We start from the raw sequence: 22411 nt of genomic DNA on the forward strand, positions 1-22411 counted from the left end.
ATGAGATCAGCAAAACCAAAAGCCAGATCCTGCACTTTGGTCACAACAACCCCATCCACTGCTACACGCTTGGAGCAGAGTAGCTGAAAAGATGCAGGGGAGAAAGATCTGAGAGTGTTATTTCATAGGCAACAGTATGCCCAGGCGGCCAGGAAGGCCAATGGCATTCTGGCTTGCATCAGAAACTGTGTAGCCAGAAGGACTGGGGAGGTGATTGTTGTAGTCACTGGTGAGGTTGCATCCTGAGTTCTGTGTTAAGTTTTGGGCACCTCACTACAAGAAAGATACTAGAGCCCTGGAGCTTGTCCAAAGAAGGGCAACAAAGCTGTGTGAGGAGTCTGGAGTACAATTCTACTTAGAAGCAGCTGAAGAAACTGGGATTGTTTAGTCTGGAGAAGTGCAGGAGAGACCTTATCCCTCTCAACAACTACCTGAAAGGAGGATGTGGTGAGGTGAGAATCAGCTTCTTCTCCAAGGTAACTAGTGGCAGGACGAGAGGGAATGATGTTAAGTTGTGCCAGGGAAGGTTTGGGTCAGATATTAGGAAAAGTTTCTTCTCAGAAAGAGCAGTAATGCACTGGAACAGGCTAACAGGCAAATGGCTGTGATTCTCTATGATTCTATGAGTATTAATGATCCCAATTGGAATCTAAAGATTTAAGAACCTCTTAAAAAGAGAGGAAGAGAGGAGAAGGAAGCAAGGAAGGGAGGGAGGGAGGGAGGAAGGAAGCAAGGAAGGAAGGAAGGAAGGAAGGAAGGAAGGAAGGAAGGAAGGAATATTTTTATGAATGACATGAAAAATTAGAGAGGTGAAGCATAAAAATTTGAGTGAGTGAGTCAGGAGTTTGGTGCTAAACAGTGGATGAAATACAAAGAATAAGAAAGTCAAAGACAACAAAGAAAAGTAGCTAAGCAAATCAAGGCATTTCCATTTTGAAGTCAAAATTAAGTAAAGGAAATTGAATATGGAAAATGAAGAAAATGATAAAGACTTGAAGATAGGATAGGCCTTGTCAGATGATAATGAGAACATTAATGCCTTTTTTGGGGGTGGGGGACGGAGGGGGGAGGAAAGGGGGTTTACATTAGGATCACCCTGTAATGGGTCTAGCTGGGATGGAACTCACTTTCCCCTTAGCAGCCCATACAGTGCTGTGTTCTGCACCTGTTTCTAGAACAGCATTGTTATGTCACTGATGTTTTATTTATTGCTGAGTAGCGCTGGCACAGCATCAAGGCTCTCCACAACCCCTCAGAGACCAGCAGGATGGGGATGCAGAAGAATCGTAAGACATTTAATTTTGGATTGAGGGATCTGTATTCAGATAGAGGGTTACAGGAGAGAGATATCTATGAATCACTGAAACAACAGAGATACCCGTCCACACCTTCTAATATTTCTGTCATTTCTTTGGCTTCATTAGGTTTTGAATCAGATCATGTATGATCATTACATGATCATCTACAATTGATCTAAATATGATCATTACATGATCAATCTACAGAATTAGAAATTAGATAAGAGCCCAAGGAACAGTCAGGAGAGCATCCACTGTTATATATGAGGTAAGATGAAGTGCAGGAACAAAGGAATACTGTTTACTTGCTATCACTGGGTTGTAAATTAGTGAGAATTGAGTGAAAGAAAAGTGAAAATTAGGAGCTATGAGTGGACTGGAAGGCTTGGGAAAGCCTACATGTAGGAAACAGAGGGAAGCAGCACCTTTCCTAAAACTTAGGTCCCTTGAAGGAGACCTGAGTGACAAGGAAGAAAGGAACAGGGCCCTGCTCAGATAGTAGACAACCCTCTCCCAGCCTACCTACCTACCCAGTGTACCCTTGAATAATAGGTATGAGGCTCTGGGACTCAAAGGATGTGCAAGTGAGGATGTTGAAGAAAGTCCATCCAGAAGGCTGTCTTGGGCAACTCAGTCAGTCCCCATGCCTTAAGATTACCTCTGCCAAGAAGAAAAGCAAGGCAGTTGCCATAGGCAACTCCTTTCTGAGGAGAACAGAGAGCCCAAAATGCTGATCAAGACTTACCCATAGGGAAGACTGCTGCCTCTATGGAGCCCAGTCAGGGACATTATCAGGAAGCCCCCTGGTCTGCTATAGTGTTGTGAATAATACCCACTTAGGTAGTTCAGGTTGATAGGAATGAAGTCTAGGGGAGAAATCAGAAGGTTATCAAGATGAACTTTTAGATGCTGGGATGGCTAATTGAAGGAGCAGTAACCTAGGTGGTGTTTTCCTCAATCTCTTCAGAAGCAGGGAGAAATATCAAGAGGAACAGGAAAACCCATCTGATCAACATATGGCTAAGCAGCTAGTGCTATCAGAACAATTTTGTTTCTTTTTTTAATCATGAGGCAGTTTATTCAGTACCATGCCTGCTGGCAACAGATGTGTTCCACATGCCTCAAAGGGGAAAAGCATTCTAGACCAGGATTTGGCAGGGCTTGTTGAGAAGGCTTTAAACTAGATTTGAAGGGGGAAGGGAATAAAACCAGGCTTGCTTGTTATGAGCCTAAGGACATGCCCAGGCTGGGGTTGAGATCATTAGTCCAGCTGAATTGCATCTATACTGCTGGTGATAAATTAACAGATGGCATGCCACAATCAGAGGCTCTCTGTGCTGGTGAGATTCTTCAGTTTGCTCCATGAGGTGATGTGTGGGTATAATAAAGCACACGTGAAATGCTTCTACACCAATGCACACAGTATAAGGAACAAGCAGGAAGAGCTAGAAGCCTTGAAGCTACAATATAATTGGTATAAGCATGATCTGGTGGGAAGAGTCCTGTGATTGGTGTGCTGCCATGGACAGTTACAGGTTTTTCAGAAGAGACAGGCAGGGAAGAAGAGATGCAATAGTGGTGCTGTGTGTAATGGAGGGGCTGGACAGTACAGAGTTATCAGTTGGCAGCAAGACAGTAGAGAGACTCCGGATAGGGATTAAGGGACAGAGCCAGAGAATCACAGAATTGCAGGGTTTGGAAGGGAACTCAAGAGGTTATCGAGCCCAACTCCGTAGCTGAAGCAGCTACCCCTACAAGAGGTCACACAGGTAGGTGTCTAGACAGATCTTGAATATCCCCACAGAAGGAGACTCCACAACCTCTCTGGGCAGCCTGTTCCTGCACTCTGACACCCTTGCCATAAAGAAGTTCTTACACATGTCTGTGTTAAACTTTCTGTGTTCAAGTTTTATGCCACTACTCCTTGTCCTATCTCTACACAACACTGAGAAGAGACTGGCTTCATACATTTGCCTTGTGTCTTCAGACATTTATAAACATTTATCAGATCCCCCTTCAATCTTCTTTTCCACAGGCTGAACATAACCATCTTATTCAGCCTTTCTTATAGGAGATGTTCCAGCCCCTTAATCATCACTGTGGCACTCTGCTGGACTCCTTCTAAGAGATCCCTGTTGGGGAGCCCAGAACTGGACACAGAATTCTAAATTTGGCCTCACTAGGGCAGAGCAGAGGGGAACGATCACCTCCCTTGACCTGCTGACCACACTCTTTTTAACATAACCCAGGATACCATTGGCTTTCTTGGTCACAAGGGCACACTGATTGCTCATGGTCAACCTGTTGTCTACAAGGACCCTCAAGCCCTTCTCTGCAGAGCTCCTTTCCAATAGGTCAGCGCCTAACTTGCACTGATGCATGCAGTTAGTCCTCCCCAGGTACAAGACCCTACACTTGCTCTTGTTAAACCTCACCAGGTTCCTTCCTGTCCAACTCTCCAGTCTGTAGGAGTCTAGCTACTCCTAGCTTTGTATCATCAGCAAACTTGCTGAGCATGCACTCTATCCCTGTTGAACAAGACCCAGCACCAACCCCTGGGGAGTACCACTAGTTACAGGCCTCCAACCAGACTCTGCGCTGCTGATGACAACTCCGCCAATCAGTCAGTTCTCAATCCACCTCACTGCCACCCATCTATTCCACATTTTCTAAGTTTCATGATAAGGATGTTGTGGGAGGCAGCGTCAGACACCTTGCTGAAGTCAAGGTACACAATATCCAGTGCTTTCCTCCCATCTAGCCAGCCCATCATGACATCATAGAAGGATACTGAACTGGTGAAGCATGCTTTCCCCTTGGTGAATCCATGTTGACTATGCCTGATAACCTTCTTCTTTCCCAATTGCTTGGAGATGGCATCCCAAACAAGTTGTTACCATGTGACAAACGACAGCAGAGGGGGCAGTCTGACAGAATTGCATCTGTCATGGAAGAGCTTATGAAGCAAAGGTGTGGAATAGAATTCCTCCATGAGAAAGAAATTGCACCCACTGATATTTGTGGATGCTTGCTGAACATTTATGGAGACCAAAGAGTGGATGTGAGCACAGTGAAGTGGTGTGTGTGGAGTGTTTCAGCAGTGGTGACAGTGGATCACCTTTGCTCATGAGATTGTTATAAGCATGCCATGCAGGCTCTTTTCATCGTTAGTGAATGCATAGTGAATGGTGGTGGCTACACTGAAAAATAATGTTTTGTAGCTGAGAATTTGCGCCATTAAATCATGTTATTGTGTTCTTTGTATCTGTTGTAACTTCCATGGAAATAAATAGGAGGTATTACTTTTAGACTGACCTACATATATGTGGACAAAGACAATTTCTATTCACCAAATGTGGCCCAGGCAAGCCAAAATGTTGGACACCATGGCTTAAATATTTGAGTTAAAAAGCATTTGGAGTAGTTATCACTTGTCACAATGAGGTTTATATATTTTCACACAATCCAAACTGCCTATGTAGATGAAAGCCAGGAATGAATACAGAGATCTGGGTTAGTACTTCACACCTCATCTACTTTTAAAATGTTGTTCCTTCACAGAAGTGGAAAAATTTACTTTGCAGTTTCTCTTTAAAACTCACATGCTAAAGAACCAAGCCATCTCCATCACAGAATGGAAAAATGAAGCTCCAAGAAAATCATCAATTATTGGTACCTACTCCTCAGAGATGTCAGATGTCAAAGACTTGATTAAAACCTTCATGAAACAAGCGTGGATTTAGAGTATTCTTACAGATACGAAGGCAATTAATGTTTGATTAAGCATAAGAATTAAGTGAAATAATTTATTTAACTTGTTTAAAATAGTCAGGAAAATGAGAATGGTTATGAGTACTTTCTATGAGTACCAAGCAAGCTATCACTGTATGATTTGGTATTTAGATTCTGGTTCTATAAGTAGCCTACATGGGCAGTTCAGTCATTGAAGATTTTGCCTATAGTTGCTTATTAAACAGCTGTCATTTTCGAGTCAAAATAGTGAATTTACATGCTTTCTAACATCATGTATTCAGAAAAAAAGGAAAATATTTGTTAACTAACAAACAAACAAACAAACAAACAAAAGCCTTTAAAGAAAACCTATGCATAAAGTGATCTTTGAATGAGTGTTTTCAAAATAATGAAATTTCAGTTCTCTTTGCAAATGGAATATCTAAGGTGTAGAGATAGGCATGTATGTGTATAAGTTTGGGATGAGATTGTAAAAGTATTAAAGTGAAGATATTTGTCATATAAATTATTTTTTTTTTTTTGTAAAATTAACACATAAAGTCCACAGTAAGGAAAATATTTTGTTATCACTAGTGAAGATAAACTGATAAGTGTTTGGGGATTAATTTGTCACTCACTGATTATATATTTCTGTAGCTGTGCAATTGTTTTTTCGTAGTCTTCAACCTGATGCTTCTGTCTTAGAGCCTCACACTCAAACTGGATTTATTTGGATATTGACAAACAGAGGGAAGTAACTGAAACTGAACAGGAGAATCAGCATATCACCACATGTGCATTACCCAGTCGGAATGTATGATCAGAAAGATGACAATCTACAAACATTAAAGTAAAGTATGCAAGCTTTTCCATAGATGAATATACTTTGGTTATAAAACTAGCCTTCCTAGGCCTTCCTTCTAGCTCTCTTCATAATGTTATTTTCTTATAAGTTAATAGTTCCTCTTATTATGTAGGACACTTTCAACTCAAACATCTGTTCTTCTAGTCTGAATGAGTCATAATTTTGTCTTGAAGGCTCACTTCTAAAGTATGTATTTCCTGTCAGTCATTTCGGAAATCTTGCCTTCTGTTCAGTGACCTCTTGCCAGTTGTTCAGTGTACTTGCCTTGTGCTACCACAGGGCTTCAGAGATTATTCTTTGTCAGCAGAGTTGTCTGCTAGATTCTGATAAACCTCTGTCACTTGTAAATGATAGGAAGGAAAAGGTAGATCAGGGTAATCCTAGCTGTCAGCTAATTTAATACACCAAGAGATATTCCTGATTTGCAGAATAGCCGTGCAGTGGGAAGACCAACACAAATCCTCATCTGAGTTTTCTCTTCTCTAATCTGTACCATGAATATCAAAACAAGAAGTTGCTGATAATTAGAGGTTCCCCTCAGCAGCCTAAACCTGACTAGTGTCATTGATAGTATAATCTGAGTGTTAGCTCCTCTGAGAACTGGGCTGTACTTCTGAATAAGCGAAATGCTGAAGAAGGTAGTGCTGGTGAGGATAGTAGAGAATTAGTGGGTTTCTGGTATTTGATGCTGTATTGCTCCAGTTGTTGAAATAGATGGCTCAATATACATACTGAATATATAGGATAAGTTATATATCCTGTATATCATCCTAGCAAATGAGATATAAAGCAGGAAAAGTCACCATCAGGGATCCAGTGATGACTTGTTGGTCCACAGGGGGACATGTGCTGCTGAAAGAGCATTGAGCCAAAAATTGTTCCAGCTTCTGACAGATACCCAGGAGCCTCCAGTGCTGCACTCCTCTTGAAGAGTTCATATAGAGATATCCTGTTGCACTCTTGCTGTTTGAAAATTCAACAGAGAGATAAATGTTATCTGATTCAAAGAAAATAAAAACAAATGTCTATGTCCTGATTTTTACTTATTACATAACTAATTAATCAGAGAGGTCATTAAAAACATTATGACCAGAATTAACTACCTAAATTCTCTAGGAGAAAACATACTCTAATAACCTTCACACAAATCCTTTGCACCATTTTCTACAACACTCTGGTGCTGCACGTCTGCATATTAAACTTTTAACTATGCTCAGAACCATGTGTTTTGCCACATTTGCATTTCACTAGTTCCATGGGATTCTTTCACTGAATAAAACCGCAGTGTAGTTTTTTTTAATCCATGCATACACAGCAATAATAAAGGAATTGATTTTTGATGAAAGGTTTGAATCCCTGTAAACTTTACCGAAGAGCTAATGCTCTTGTCACTCCCAAACTGTGTTGTTTTTTTTTTTTTTCTCCTTCTCCATTATATTACCTTTAGAAAGAAAAAGTAAAATACGCTTATACTTTTTTAAGGTAACAGGACCTTTAGGTTATATTGGTTTTCAGGCTCTCAATGTTTTGAGTTGCTGAGGGCTGCGAAATAGTGAGATTTCATGTAGAGTACCCTTCAAATATTTCATGCAATGAAGATTTAAGATGGCATTTCCTTGACATTTAATAGAATCAAGAAATGATCTCCTGAGACTCCTGAGTCATCCAAGTTATCCACTGTTAGGATCCAGGTCCTTTTCATCCATACTAAAGAGTGACTATGCTGTCCATAAAATTAAATAAGTAAGTAAGTAAGTGAGTAAATAAATAAATAAATAAATAGAATAAAAAAGGAAGGGGAAGAGGAAGTGAAGGGAGGGAAAGAGAAGGGGAGGGGAGGGGAGGGGAAGGGAGGGGAGGGGAGAGAAGAGCGAAAGAAGAGAGGAGAGGAGAGGAGAGGAGAGGAGAGGAGAGGAGAGGAGAGGAGAGGAGAGGAGAGGAGAGGAGAGGAGAGGAGAGGAGAGGAGAGGAGAGGAGAGGAGAGGAGAGGAGAGGAGAGGAGAGGAGAGGAGAGGAGGGGAGAGGAGAGGAGGGGAGAGGAAAGGAGAGGAGGGGAGGGAAGAGAAGGGAAGAGAGAAGAGAGAAGAGAGAAGAGAGAAGAAAAGGCTCAGGTTTTTGTAAGAAGGCAAAAGAAAGGAACAGATTTATTTACACTTAGTAAACTCCTCCTCAGAAAGGGTCTTTTCTTTGTCATCCCCAAATTAATCAAATTTCCAGTGCAGCTCAGACTGCATCACCACTACAGGAAAGAACATAGCAAAGAACATAGCAAATAGCTGCATGCCCTGAGGAATTCTTATGCAGGAAGCACAGGGGTGCAAGAAATTGTGAACTCTACTTTGCCATAGCTACCATTACTTCACAGGTAGCAACAGGTAGAAGTAAATTTATGAAGCCACAATCATCTATATTCTCTTAAGGGAATGCCTTGACAGGCCAAGATTCCTCTTTTTTTTTTTTTTTTTTTTTTTTTCTTCTTAGGACACAATTAGTTTTATTTTTCTTGTCTCTTTAACCAAATATTATTCATACCCCTGGGTAGGAGGCACATCCATTCCAATGACTTTCATAGTCTGTTTGTCTGGTAAATAGCTTATGTTGCTCTGTGCGACCACATAACTGAAGACTATTGTAATACACAGGACATGTAGCTGAACACAATTGTCATATTCAAGAGGACATTGTTATAGTTGTGCATTCATCCTTAACTTTGGCATTTCTTGACATTTGAGTAGTTCACTATGAAAACTTAATGTTCCATGAGCATAGTTTCTTTATGCACTTTATTTTTTGAGGTGTTTATTACAGGAAAAAATGGATGTGAGAAATGAAAGAAATCATAACAAGTAACAAAGTACACACAGACTTTGGAGCTTCATTGTTTGCAAATAGTGTAATTATAGTTTCTTAATTTCATTGTCAAAATAGGTATCTGTGAAGTCTGTAAACTTAATTGGCCTTGACCAAGAGGAAAAGGGGGAAAGGAATACTAGGAAAAAACAAACAAACAAACAAACAGCTATGTAGGAGCATTTTAACAACAAAAATCTTCTCCATCTTCACTCTGTGGCTTGCGTAATTAAAGACTCTCTACATTAAAAGTGTCTTCCAAATCTCCATTAATCTCCTTGTTGCTTTATAAATTCGTGTTAATGCTGTGTTAGTTAAGCCACGCGCATTACCACTCACTGTCATTAGGTTAAATCATTGTCCTAGGAGACAGAGTCTCCCGTATGCCATGTTTAAATGCCATATTTAAGGACTTTCACTCCCACCATAATCATGAAGTATCACAGTATTGACAATGCTTCTGTATAACAGTCAACTGCCTTAAGGATTTCAAGGAAGGTCAAGTGTTTAGCAAATACAGGTAAAATGCTGCTTTTGCACTGTCCTATGAATTTTGTATATTGTAAAAGAAGACAGGTGTATAGCTCTGTTGTGCAATAAGTTGTGGAAAAAAAATCACAATAAGCAGTGTAAAACTGTCCTTGAGGCAGATGGAGAAAGAAAGGGTTAATACACCTCTCAAGGGGTTGTGAGCATCCACTAAGTAGTAAAGATTTCAAGTCTCATTCTACTGAATTATCCTCCTAAATAACTGCTACATTAGTAAAGGAATGGCGTGGTGCAGTGTCTTCCAACCCACCTATGACTTCTGCTTTTCTTGTGTTTCCTCAGCCTCAACCACTGCTGTGCACATTAGGCTCTGAGGAATGAAGCAAAACATGGACCAGGAAGAAGAATTCATCCCTTCTACAGATTTATTTGCTCCTCCAAGCACAAGAAAGCAAATATTTATTTAATCCTTTACGTGCTTGTAAGGAATTACTTTCAGGAAGGCTTTCATGAATACTACCTCTCCAGTGAGTAATTATAAATACTATTACACAAAGATGAGGAGCTGATTTTTTTTTTTTTTTTCAAGATTACATAGACAGCATGTTTCTCTACAGTGAGTGTTCTTTTCTCCAACTATGTTGGATGTTTTCTGTGCTATAGAAAAAACAATAATGGCACATTATTATGCAGCAGACACTAAACAAGCAAAACCTAGTTATCATGTTTTTACTTCTTTAACTTCAGAATGTCTACAGGAAAGACCTGGTAAAGAAAAGCCAGGTAAATTTTTGACTGTAATGGAATTTACCGTGGAAGATGTTCAAACATTTATGACTCTGTAACAACATCTTTTGTTTTCTTTCATTGTTGTTTTTTGGTTGGTTGGGTGGTTGGTTTGGTTTTTTTGGGTGGTTTTTCTTTTTCTTTTTCTTTTTCTTTTTCTTTTTCTTTTTCTTTTTCTTTTTCTTTTTCTTTTTCTTTTTCTTTTTCTTTTTCTTTTTCTTTTTCTTTTTCTTTTCCTTTTTCTTCTTCTTTTTCTTCTTCTTCTTCTTCTTCTTCTTTTTTTTTTTTCAGTACATATGTCTCATTTACAGATTTCATCATTTATCCGATCAAGAAAAGGGTTTTTTGTTGTTGTTGTTTTTAATAAAATATATTTTTGCAATGAGAAAAATACATTTCATTGACACAAAACTCCAGTAGTTCCAAGGAATATATAATTTTTAACTGTTCCAAGATGCTCACCTCTGGGTTGAGACCAGACATGGAAAGTTGTGCAAGTTTTACATCCCTAGCTGTTGCACCTGCAAGTACTCTGCTATGTGTGCATGCTTAAATTTCAAAGCACTGTCTGTTTTGTGTAATAATCCACCATGACACCATCTAGATAATAAGCAGACTGTATTGCATGTCTGTGTTCATTAAGTAGTCAGTCCAAGAGTGACTGAACAGTTGTTTTCAGCCTTGATTTTTTGCATCACACTATGAGCAAGCAGGCTATCTGAGCTTACTGCCCTGGTTGCCCGTCTCAGCATGCTAACGCCAGACAGCTTTGCTGCCTTTCGCTTACAGCAAATTTCAGTGAGTGCTAAAGAATTGCTTTAGAAAGTAGGGAAAGCTGTCAGATCCCCTGTGAGATTAAACGAACACGCTTGCCAGAACAGAAAGGAAAAAGAAAATTTGCTTGTTCAGGGCATGCATGCTCTGGCTTGCTGCTGTCAGAAGAGGTGCTAGGAGTAGAAATATGCTCCGGTTCAAGGAACTGCTTTTATATGCTTAGTGAATTGTTAACTGTGGTTTATCTGGGCTAAATTATTATCTCTGTCCTTTTCAGGGTGCTTAAATCTACATACAGACAGATACTCTCCTCCTCCCACCTATTGGCATCCAAACTCAAGTCAAAATGAAATGAGACACAGACAGTGAGTTGTGAAAGATAGTTGATAGTTCATATCTCATGTAATCCCCAGTATGTAGTCATTTAGACTCATGTTTTCTTCTCTAAAGTCTAGCTGTGTCCTAAAGACGCATTCATTCTGTGCTGATGATATTTGTCAGTTCTACTTCTTAGTTACTTGTCCAGGACTTTAATATGCAAAACAATAATAATGTTAACAGAAAATATTGTGGGTACAAGTATTGACAGGATAATCTTTCTCAAAGATGTAGTTCTGTCACTTCTTTAACAACAACGTGTAGATGCATTCAGCAACTGTGAAAGCATTGAAACAGACTTCAGCTGAAGGATGTATATTGTGTGCATGTGTTAACTTTTCTGTTCAGACAATGGAAACATCTCTGTCTGAATTGAAATAATTATCCATATGGAATCTCTATTTAAATTAGAAACTCTAGAGTCTAGAATAGTTTATATAAAATAAAATTTTAAAAAGCCCTGATTATAAGAATTATATTAGTTGTTGTTGTTTTCACTTTTGGTAGTGTTGGGTTTTTTTTTTTTCAGAAATATTCCATCAAACAATATTAGCTACAAATTGTTACCCAGAATGCAGTAAGAAGAATAAGAATGGCAAATACAGAGACTAATTAGGGAAGCATATAAAAATGCTCATGCTATTGCTGAAGTGTTTAATATAATTCTTAATCTCTTTATCCCTGCTTTTCAGATGCAGAGTGCTGAAGAGCATCTGCAGTAGATTGACTCAGTTTAGCCTCACAGATGCAAACTTGACATCCTTCTTAGCTGGGGTCATTCTTAATAGCCAACAAAGCATTGAAATTTCCAATGTCTTTTTCCATGATGCTAGGAATTAAAGAAAAAAAGGGTTCAAAAGAAAATTATTTCTCAAGCTCCAGCACAGGTATGATCTCAGTCTTCCTGGGAATTAGAATGCCTTCCAAAAGCTTTTACACAGAGGACTTGTCCCTTAGTCCTGAGTAGACAAAGATAAATCCACTGAATCTGAAGCAGGCCCCCTTTTTAATGTAATTTGATGTGAGCAAAACAACAGGAGTGCTTAAATAACTAAGAATGATTTGATGACCTGTAGCTGTTTGTTGAACACTGTATAGAAGAGGCGGAGGTTAGGCGTATCATAAGCAGGTTGTTGAAGAGGCCATTCATTAAGTTTATGAAGTCTGTTGGAGGGATTGGGGTTGATCAGTAGGTATGATGTAGATGAGCAAAGGTTATGTGCAAGCAGTGACAAATCGATCTGTTCTGCATGGTCAGGAAACACAAAACAAATGAATTTAAATTCCTCTTTATGTCTTTGAAGAGTAATGATCAAATGTAGCTTTGTACAGGGAGGTGGAGTGAGCAAATCACTGTGCAAGGAGGCAGCTAATTGCTGAACTTGATTGCAACTGCTAATCAGAGTCACAAAAAAAAAAAAAAAAAAAGTGTTGGGAATTAATTAGACAAGGACCTTCAGAACAGCAGCAGGAAGCCTCCAAGTGACCTTTATTTACAGTCAGTTAAACAGAAGTGTGACTAAAAATGCCAGGGAGCAAATCAGATTATTAATATTGATTGCTTAAAGAAAATGAATAATTTAGGAGCAGAGTCAGAATAAATATATAGTGACAGAGATGAAAGAGCACAATGTACTGCCTTTCCAACATTCATGTATCATGCAGAAGTGCAGTGCCTCTTTGCACAGAAATGGAGAATTTCCAGCATCACAAAACATAATTAGTTTCATGACCCAGCATGATCGCTATATTGCTCCTACAAGGAGCCTTTTTTCATTACTACTCTTTTCTCAGGGAACAAAATGTGGGAGGAGACACAAGCCTGCTGAACAGAAGCTTTATTCTTGGAACTTTGCAAAGAGATCAATATCAGGTACTATGGGATTATCTTTTAATTCTTTGTCAAGGAAATAGTAGATTTTTTTTTTCCACATATGCTGTCAGAATAACAACTGCAATTAACAGCAAAGCTTTAAAACATCCATAAAACCTGCATCCTAAATTTCTTCTCCTATTTGTCTGTATTTCTTTTATTCACTTTTGTTTTCAATGATTTTATACTGATTATTTTTAATCAGTTTTTTTTTTTTTTTTTTTAATCTTAATTTTAGTCTTGTATCCTGGTGAAGTGGCATAGCTGGTTGCAAAGGCTGTTAGAATAGACACTTTGTTTGGCTTTCCTTGGGAGCTGTTGGGAAATGCAGTTACTTATTTATTTTTACATAGCAATGCAACTAATATAACAATTTTAATAGGCATAATATTAAAAAAATGTTAGGCACTGAAAGTAAAACTTAATGACAGAGCAAATGTGTGTGCATGCGTACCTAATCAGTCCAGATTTTCATGACCTGTTATGAGAAGGAAAATGAACATCATCACTTCAGCTTCTGTTGTCATAATGGTTATTTTTCTCACAGTTATTTTTCTCATAAAGAAGATGAAGATGTAAGTAAGCAAGACAAGTAGACAGCACATATCTAAGAAAACATTGTCTCCCATTATTTTGTTTCTACTCCATCCAGGAATGATTTTCAGTACTAAAATTGTAGAGGAAAAGGTTATCCTTAATATTTTATGTTTCTGTCTGAGGAAAACAGGTTTATTACAGATAAAAAGTTTTTTAAAAGATGATGCATGAATTAATTCTGCTACATTATGATCATGTTCCCTTCTTTACTACTGATGGTCTCAGAGATGGTGGCACACTAGCTGCCATGGTGCCTTCTGACTGTGTGGGGATTGGCCTTATGTTAAGAGAATTCCCAATGGCTCTGCTTGACTGTGATATTTTCTTTTACATGATCATACAGGCCTGATGACAGCATAAAAACAAGAGTTATGGATCCAAGCTAAATGATAGAACGTGTCCTTGTGCACAGATGAAGAAGGTTAGCCTATTCCATTCATATAGGTCCACTGAATGTATAATCACGGGCCAGAATTGTATTTCAGTCCTGTGCTAAGTAGCACAGTACCTGTGCTAGTTATCCGTAAACACACACATCAGCAGTCTTTAGAAAGTACTGCTTTTCTTACATAGTTTGCCTTGCGAAATGCGCAGCGAGGTAGCTTGCAGCAAGGCATAAATGGTACACTGAAATGTATGGTATTAGGAGGCATAAATATTTTAGTTCTCATTTTTCTCTACCACTGCAGAAATAATGACTTATAGATGAAAAAATGAGTTTACTTCTCAGATAATTGTCTTTGGTTCAGCAGACTTCCACTATTTGCATTTAAGTGACTGTTTGGAGTCCCCCAGATTGCAGACAGTGCTTCATTTCACTGCTTTGGATATGCCTCAATGAATTTGAGGGATGACGCCAGCAGATTAATAAGGCAATCTAAGTAGCAGTGAACAAGGAAGTCACGGTTTCAGTATGAATATAAATATACTCCAGTCTTGTAAGATCTTGCTCATGCAAGTTAGGCCCATTGATTTCAATGAAACTATTCAGACGAACCACTATTCACACACTGAACAGTAGTGTGTTACACACTGTATCATGCTATGTTCACAGCACAGTGAAAGAGTGTGCTGAATTTCGGCTGGTTTGTGGTTGTTCCCTTAACACAGAGAACAGTCTTCATTAACAAACTGGCATTGCTGTTTTTTCTTTTTTCTTTTGGACCATGGAAACTTTCATGACAGATGATAGATACATGATGATACACACAAGGATAACAATGATGTATATGGATAGCATTAAATCTGGCACCCAGAACCGGTCTTTGCAAATTAAATAGGATTCTATTCAATGTAAGTATTTTTATGAGTGTCAGTGTAAAATTCTAGCTCATGTCAAAATCATTCCAATATATGGATTTTAGCTCAGAAGTGAATTTTGTTTCACAAAGTTAATTCATTCCTGCTTCTATATTCACCCAGAATCATGCCATTTTTGTGAACCTTCTAATTTCTAGACCTCCATCAGACTAGAGAAAGCTGGGCACAGAACTACAGCGAGTTAGAAGAGTCTTGCTTTTATGTCAAGCTTGGAAACATGCTTGGTGCCCTCTCATTCTTGTCCTTTCAAAACTGTCTCATTATGAAACCCACTGCAAAGCTGAGAGCTGTTGCAGGCTCAGCTGCAGGGCTGGGGCAGTGGGTGCCCAGCTGCTGGGGCCAGGCAGCATTGGCAGCTCAGTGTGGGAAAGCAGGCATGGCGCTGGCCCACACAATGTGATACCTGGCTCCTTTTCAATCAGCACTGCTCACTGCTCCCTTTCATGAAAGCTGCAATTATACTGGTTGCCACTTAAAAGCCAGTGTTTGCCAAGAGCTGTCACCGAGCTGCATCTGAAGTACCAGAGCATAATAAGAAACAACTGTGGTAACTGCATGATACCTGTTGACAAATGCTGGTTTTTAAATGGCACCCACTGTAAGTAAGCCCTCAAAACCAGCTCTAGATATACCAGTGGGAAGCAAGCTGTTTGTTTTTTTCACATATCTTTCCATTCAGTTCTGTCTTGGCATGCAAACTGTAACTTGAGAGAACCATAGGAACTTCTTTGGAAAGGAGGCTCTTGAAAGGCCCTTTTTCATGTGTGAAACATAATTATACAGAAGATATTCCCTATTTCTTCTTCAGTGTATTTAAATCGATCCACTTAAATTTACTTCTTTTTTTTTTTTTTTAAGTATATATATAACTGCTATTCAAAGGAAATAACAAGAAGGAAACACAGAGATTTAATAAAGTGCAAGCTTAGAACCTTAATCATATTAGACATCAAATCAGTGTGTTTTTTTTTACTGACATGTTAAAATGGTTCTGGTAGTTGAGAAATGGGTTACTGGTGGCTTGCAGGTGATATGAGCTTTGGGTGAGATGCCATGCACTTGCACACAGTGCTAAGATGATCTACTCTCCTTCCAAAGAAAAAAAGAAAAAGAAAAGAAAAAAGGAGAGGAGAGGAGAGGAGAGGAGAGGAGAGGAGAGGAGAGGAGAGGAGAGGAGAGGAGAGGAGAGGAGAGGAGAGGAGAGGAGAGGAGAGGAGAGGAGAGGAGAGGAGAGGAGAGGAGAGGAGAGGAGAGGAGAGGAGAGGAGAGGAGAGGAGAGGAGAGGAGAGGAGAGGAGAGGAGAGGAGAGGAGAGGAGAGGGGAGGGGAGGGGAGGGGAAGGGAGGGGAAGGGAGGGGAAGGGAGGGGAGGGAAAAGAAAGGGGAGGGGAGGGGAGGGGAGGGGAGGGGAGGGGAGGGGAGGGGAGGGGAGGGGAGGGAAGGGAAGGGAAGGGAAGGGAAGGGAAGGGAAGGGAAGGGAAGGGAAGGGAAGGGAAGGGAAGGGAAGGGAAGGGAAGGGAAGGGAAGGGAAGGGAAGGGAAGGGAAGGGAAGGGAAGGGAAGGGGAGGGGAGGGGAGGGGAGGGGAGGGGAGGGGAGGGGAGGGGAGGGGAGGGGAGGGAAGGGAAGGGAAGGGAAGGGAAGGGAAGGGAAGGGAAGGGAAGGGAAGGGAAGGGAAGGGAAGGGAAGGGAAGGGAAGGGAAGGGAAGGGAAGGGAAGGGAAGGGAAGGGAAGGGAAGGGAAGGGAAGGGAAGGGAAGGGAAGGGAAGGGAAGGGAAGGGAAGGGAAGGGAAGGGAAGGGAAGGGAAGGGGAGGGGAGGGGAGGGGAGGGGAGGGGAGGGGAGGGGAGGGGAGGGGAGGGGAGGGGAGGGAAGGGGAGGGGAGGGGAGGGGAGGGGAGGGGAGGGGAGGGGAGGGGAGGGGAGGGGAGGGGAGGGGAGGGGAGGGGAGGGGAGGGGAGGGGAGGGGAGGGGAGGGGAGGGAAAGGAAATGGAAAAGGCTCACCAATGAAAATACTGCAGCAGTGAGATGAACCAAGTTCTTTTGACAGGAATCCCCTGCACTGCAAATCAACACAGTGCCCTCAGTAACAGAGGGGCAGGAGCAAAAGTTGGCTGAAGTGAGTGGGGAGGGGATGGATAAGGCATGAGGTCACCCTTACCTGTTTCTCTCATTGCATTCAGACCAGTATGCTCTGAGGAATGGAAAACAGGCAGGATGAAAGTGTGGCACAGGAGCCAATGGTGCCAAATTTGCACAGGGAAGTTGTTACTCCCGGGAATGGACTCTGCTGTTGCTCCCATCACCATTCAGTTAATCAGTTTGTGGAAGAACTTAAACACATGCCAATATCCCATAATATTTGAAACACATCTTGAAATTAAGCATGCATTTAAGCTCTTTCCATAATTGGAATAACAATAATGGAGCTCAGGGAATGCTTTACAACAGCATGGCAGAATGCTGTCAGATTTGTGGACTGGCCTGCTTGTCTGCAATTACCTCTTCCTTTAAACTGACCTTGGAGAAAGATGTAACACCAAGTGTTAAAAAGACAGTGGTAAACTTAGAAACTGATTATGGACTTCCTTATATGTGAACATGCTAACACTTGAGCAAAAATTTCAATTATTTCAAGGGAATTAATCCCCTGAATGGCATCTTGTATGTGAACGGTATTTGAAAAATCCTATCAAGTTTAGAATAAAGGTCTAATCCTGCGTAATGCGGGGAGTCCTTCAGAATCACTGCAATTTTTGTGATCATGCAATGTGTAGTGGATCAGAGTCTTCGTGAGAGTCAGATAGAGAAGCAGAGCGGTACGTATGCTAGTATCTATATAACAGGCAGACATAACCTAGCAGACAATTTAATCTCATCCATTTTCTGAAACCAGACTGTATTATGGCAATGCTGCTTGACATTGAACGATAATAAAGCATTATACTTAGAACGCCTACATGTTTCTATTTTATCCTTTAGTTTGTACACAGATTAAAGCATGATTCCCATTGACTGTAACCTATAATTGAATCAAGGATTCTGCTACTGTCACAGGGAGCAGGAGTGGCACTTGATTGGCCTATAAGCATGAACAGCAGAATCTGAAGATTAAATTTCATCTTTGATCTTCAGTCTGTGATATTGAATTTTCTGTTGATAAAATATAGAAGCCAAAATAATGCAGATAAGAGCAAGTAGAAGAGATGGAAAGGTAAAGGCTAGTTGGGGATCAAAAACATATGCTCTTTTGTGTGAAACTATGATGGAAACCAGACAGCTAAAATTGAAGAAGATTTTTATTAGGAATATTGATTCACATATATTTTCAAAAATCTATTAAAAATTGTGAGGGTAGAACATCAGATCCAAGTGGCTGAGGACATCTGCTCTGTCAGTTCTTTAAGCTTCTCAAGCCCCAGCACAATTTTCATTGAGGAAAAGCAACTTTTAACTGCTCTTCACATGTGAGTCACAGTTTTCTCACTGGATTCCAAAGTATCCATGGTGTCAAAGTGCTACTGCATACCTGCTGCTACCTATGTTGTTGCTGAAAGGTAAAACTTGCTGAAATAATCACTCCCAGTGTTTGAAAAGGATGTGTTTTGTGCGCTGCTTTTGATGGGTCTTGTTTCTTTAGGGAACGTGAAGTCACAGCACAAAATAGAAGCGACATCGAGAATGTAGAGTTGCTGGGGACTTTTGTCATCCCTTCCCCACTCCGGTTTTGGGCAATATGAAGAACTACAAGAAGCAGCTTGCATCATAAACTTTTATTTCATAGTAAGTGATTGACAATATGTAATTGACCATGCTGGATATGAGACCTTTAATCTTTTAATTTGTAGATGAAAAGAAAGAACAAAATATAGAGTACAATAAAACATTAAAAAAGAAAACAAAGAGAGGTGCACTTTTGCATTATTTCACGGTCTTAGGATGAGATATAGGAAAAAAAATTAAGCTAACAGAATTGATGATACATATAAAAAAGATCAAATAAGTCATATAGTAACCCTGAGGGACAGATCTTTCGTCCTTCCCAACTCTTTCACTCCACTAAGATTAATAGATGCATTTTGGTTACTTGACTGATGCAAATCAATACAACTCCATTGCAATCTGCTGCAGTGTGGGCTTTTTTTTTTCCCCCTAGATGTGTCTGAGTTTGGCCTGCTGCACAGTGTGCACTGAAAGAGTAGTTCAATATGTTTTTAATTTGTGCCTATACTCCTTTTTCTCCCTGGAACTTCATTACTGGTAGCTATGACAGACAGTGAGAAATAATAAGCACAAAATTTTTGGCTGTTTAGAGTGGTGAGAGACTGACTCTGGTCAGTGGATGGGAAGGCTCCAGCAGTGCCTGGTAGAGCAGGGTCTGTGCCACTTCCACCAGTGTCCATCCTTCTGCATTAAAGTGGAAGAGAGAAATCCACACGTGCACGAAGACTGTAGGAGGCCCCCACAGTGCAGGCAGCAAGTAGAGCTGCAGGGGAGCTGTGGTGATCTGCGGCCAGGGATGTTCTACTGCATGGGGATGAGTTTAATCACAGGAGGAAAAGGCCACGTGTTTGACACTCAGACACAACGTGCTACTGAGGAGGACAATGGCAAGCACACAGCATCCGATGCAAGGAGAGAGACAATTACTCCGCTTTCTTCCTCTCCCCAGAACTACAGGCCTAATGCTGTTCTGATATCAGTTTTTCCTTCTGGCACTGTAACATTTCAGATGTGGGTGAATTCGCTATATGCCAATACATCCACGTTGCCATCCAAAGATGGAGCCACTTATTATTCAGCCCAGAAGGAACCCTGATAGTTTTTTGCATATGCAGATGCAGCTGCAGGGAAAGCAGAATCAGTCTAGAGTGGGAGATGTCACCAGAAGACAGAACCACTACCCCCCAGTCTTTGCGACAGAGTGGCTTCTCCATGTATGCTCACACAGAGCACAGACACCCTGCTCTGTGCATTTCTAGAGCTGGAAAAATGAGCTAACAGATGCTGCTCATGAATATTCACACACATTTTTAAAAGGAAGAAATCTATCCATGTCAACATCTCATTTATGTTTGCATGTAGCCAGAGTGTAAGTGCAAACAATACGGTATGCTCGTAGTTTTAAGTAAGCTTTAAATTAGAACAGTAGCAGCTATTAAAAACTGCTCTTTTCTGAAGCCCTGTCTACACATTGCCCTTCTTGATATTTCCTCTTTTAAAATATTAAATACTGTGAAGGAAAGATTCTGCACTGGATTTATTACCTGGTCTTTCTACACCATCCAAATGATTGGCAGATCTCTTGGGAGCATTTCTTACTTCACTAGGCACCAGGAAAGAGCAAGAATTTCAGCTTGTTTGAAGGCATATTCCAGCTTTAGCTATGCTGGAGTTCTTATATGTGCCAGATCAGAGAGGTTTAGAGTGTCCTGAATCTCAGAAATGATCCAGGTTCATTCTAGGCCAGTGAACAGCATAATTTATTTATTTATTTATTTTATCTGTGTTAATAAGTGTGTCTCTGCTGAAGAGTGTGAATTTACAGTGCACTTGTCTTGATTTTCATGCAAATCTCCATTGAAGTTCTCCAGAATTTAGAGGAAGGCTGGTCTGTGCAGGAAGATGAAAACTGACATTAGAAAAGCAGACACTGAAACATCTATCAGGACATAATCTTTCAGTTCTTTCCGAGCTCCAGCAGTTCCGAGAAGTTTTAGGAATGCAACAAACATGGCTCCATTCAAGCCACCTGATGAAGAGTACTGTCTTAAACTTGGTTATCTGAAGCAAAAGACAGTGTACGCGAAGATCTGTCTGTTACAAGTCCTGTTTTAAATCCACACTCTCAGGACTGTATACTTTGGCTCCTAACTAAATACATGTATTTTTATGGCCTGCAGCTGGAATTGGCAATGTAGGTCCTGCTTGCTGTCAATCGAAGAAATTCTTGCCATTTTTCTTAACAAGGTAAGCATATGCAAGTATAGAAAAGGAGAGTGAAAGTTATCTCAGCGAGCAAGCTCACATATTACAAAGTTACTGCTGCATAAATAATGGCGTTACCAAAATAAGATGAAAGTGTAGAGTCTGCAAATAGTTAATTACAAGGGTTCGATATGCACTCTCTTTTTCATCCATGTTCTTAAAGTTTCTTCTGAGCCTTACTGAAGTGAGGAAGCTCTTTCCACATGACAGGTTCAAATGCAGCTCAGATGCTCAGATCAGTGGAAAACAGCTCTTGTATCTTTGTACCCTACGGAAAACATTTTAGCATATTTTTTTACCTCCGCTTCCCCTCCCTCCCCCCCAAAAAAAAATCAGAAAGAGAACCAAAACCTCATTCTTTTGGCTCAAATGTGCAGTAGGACACGTTATAGTAGAAAACTGGAAAGACTAATTTCAGATGGGAAGATCAGCAAAGTGATAGTGTTTGTTTTGTTGTTTTTTTTTTCCCCCTGCAACTGAAATTGGCTACATGTTGCAAAATCTCATTAAAGATATCAATCTTGATTCAAAAGTCCGTAAAGCAATGGAATGTAGACAAGTGTTGGAAAATGCTTTTAAATGAATCCTGGCATCAGGTTATTCTGTAATACCAAAATCCACTTTAGCAAATAGGCCAGAGTACAGCTGCTGAAGGGAGCCTGATGCAATGGAGGTTACGGTTTTAAACACCATCAAAATGATTTTGGATTAATCACCTTCCTGCTTGCCTGCAGTAAAGGTTATTTATGGAGTGTGCTTAAAAAGGGGAGAAGCTTGAGTATCTCTGATCTCGTCCTAACCTTCTACAGCGAGTAGCAAAGCATTAGCTTTGTGCGCATCTCTGAATCCCATCTTTAATTATACCTTTCCCATGTTTACATGAACTTTGGTTTGCTTTTCAAAAGTCTCACGGTATAATTCCTGCACCTGACCTGTGTGTAGTGCTGAATTTCTCCATAAAGTGAGTATTGATGAGCTGAAAAGTTCAGTGAACAGGAAAATTCTGCTGCTTTTATTGCCAGTGTGACAGGTTACTTTATTATGATGCCTTTCACAGCAATTTAACAGTTACCCTGGCAACGGATTCAGTGAGGTAATGGGATCAGAGGCATTAGAGGAGAGGAAAGGCTAGCGATGAGAGAAAACCATCTGCTGGCTTATGTTCCAGGGGCTGTTTGCTCACTGCGAGCTCCTGACAATCATTGTACTTGGATGTAAATGAGTCAGGTTAAACCACAGGCTTGCCCTATTTAGCCATACTCTGGTGATTTGTCTTTCTAATTCTATTGAAATAATAATCAGGATTTGTTTCTGATTAATTAACTAACCTTTTGGTAAAAAGATTAGATAATGAAATTGCTGTCTATTCAGAGATAATGAGATTTTTATTACTCTGTCAAAGGGAAGGAAAAAAAAGTACATTTATGTGTCACCAGCCAGTGTGTCTAGGGAGGAAAATAAAGATT

The 22411-nt window shown here is 40.3% G+C and overlaps 1 long non-coding RNA gene across 5 annotated transcripts; it reads left to right on the forward strand.

The window, feature by feature from the left end:
* Positions 1 to 1102: 1102 nt before the first annotated feature.
* Positions 1103 to 18846, forward strand: LOC121108475. Of its 5 annotated transcripts, none has more exons than XR_005843005.1 (8): positions 1103 to 1286; positions 1425 to 1566; positions 5736 to 5885; positions 6734 to 7638; positions 9577 to 9761; positions 11072 to 11159; positions 12967 to 13045; positions 18598 to 18846. It is a non-coding gene; the product is annotated as an uncharacterized LOC121108475 (long non-coding RNA). The 5 variants fall into 5 exon arrangements; XR_005843002.1 differs by lacking the exon at positions 18598 to 18846 and adding an exon at positions 13986 to 16086; XR_005843003.1 differs by lacking the exon at positions 18598 to 18846 and having other exon boundaries at positions 12967 to 16086.
* Positions 18847 to 22411: the final 3565 nt, after the last annotated feature.

This window comes from Gallus gallus, chromosome Z, assembly GCF_016699485.2.
Source record: "Gallus gallus isolate bGalGal1 chromosome Z, bGalGal1.mat.broiler.GRCg7b, whole genome shotgun sequence".
NCBI lineage: Eukaryota > Metazoa > Chordata > Aves > Galliformes > Phasianidae > Gallus > Gallus gallus.